Source organism: Seriola lalandi, unplaced genomic scaffold (assembly GCF_002814215.2).
Source record: "Seriola lalandi dorsalis isolate HSWRI2012SDOR001 ecotype SW California unplaced genomic scaffold, Sedor1 jcf7180002000113, whole genome shotgun sequence".
NCBI lineage: Eukaryota > Metazoa > Chordata > Actinopteri > Carangiformes > Carangidae > Seriola > Seriola lalandi.
In genome coordinates, this window is record NW_019470776.1 from 1 (window position 1) to 398 (window position 398).

Below are 398 nucleotides of genomic sequence, written 5' to 3' on the forward strand. Positions count from 1 at the left end.
GCCTGACAAAGGCTGCTTTTTAGCACCTCCTCCCAAGCTCTCCATTGTGCCGCCCTCATTTGTGAGGTGGACAACTTTTTGACCTTTAACAAACTCAAAGGGCTTCGCCGTTAGGCAAAGCCTGCCAAAAATAGCTTGAACTCGTTGCTGTTCCTCTCCACGGAAGTCTTTACTAAAAGGCGAAAGACTTGTGCGTTATGAAGAGAAACCAGAGTCAGTACAGCCCCTCGCTCCAAGGACAGCCCAGGAGTCTATTCGCCACAGTCACCACCATCGCGGTAGGCTTGTCTTTGCTTGCCGCCAGCCAAGTCCCGGGACTCGCCAGTGCCACGTTGTCACAGGCTCTATCCAATGGGGTTGTGGAGGAAAGAGCCTGCGCCTTAAGGTCCAAGTTACCA

At 52.8% G+C, this 398-nt stretch overlaps 1 non-coding gene across 1 annotated transcript; it reads right to left on the reverse strand.

Annotated features, from left to right (window-relative positions):
• Positions 1-100: 100 nt before the first annotated feature.
• On the reverse strand, positions 101-217 carry LOC111662148 (U5 spliceosomal RNA). The gene has a single exon (XR_002761293.2). It is a non-coding gene; the product is annotated as a U5 spliceosomal RNA (small nuclear RNA).
• Positions 218-398: the final 181 nt, after the last annotated feature.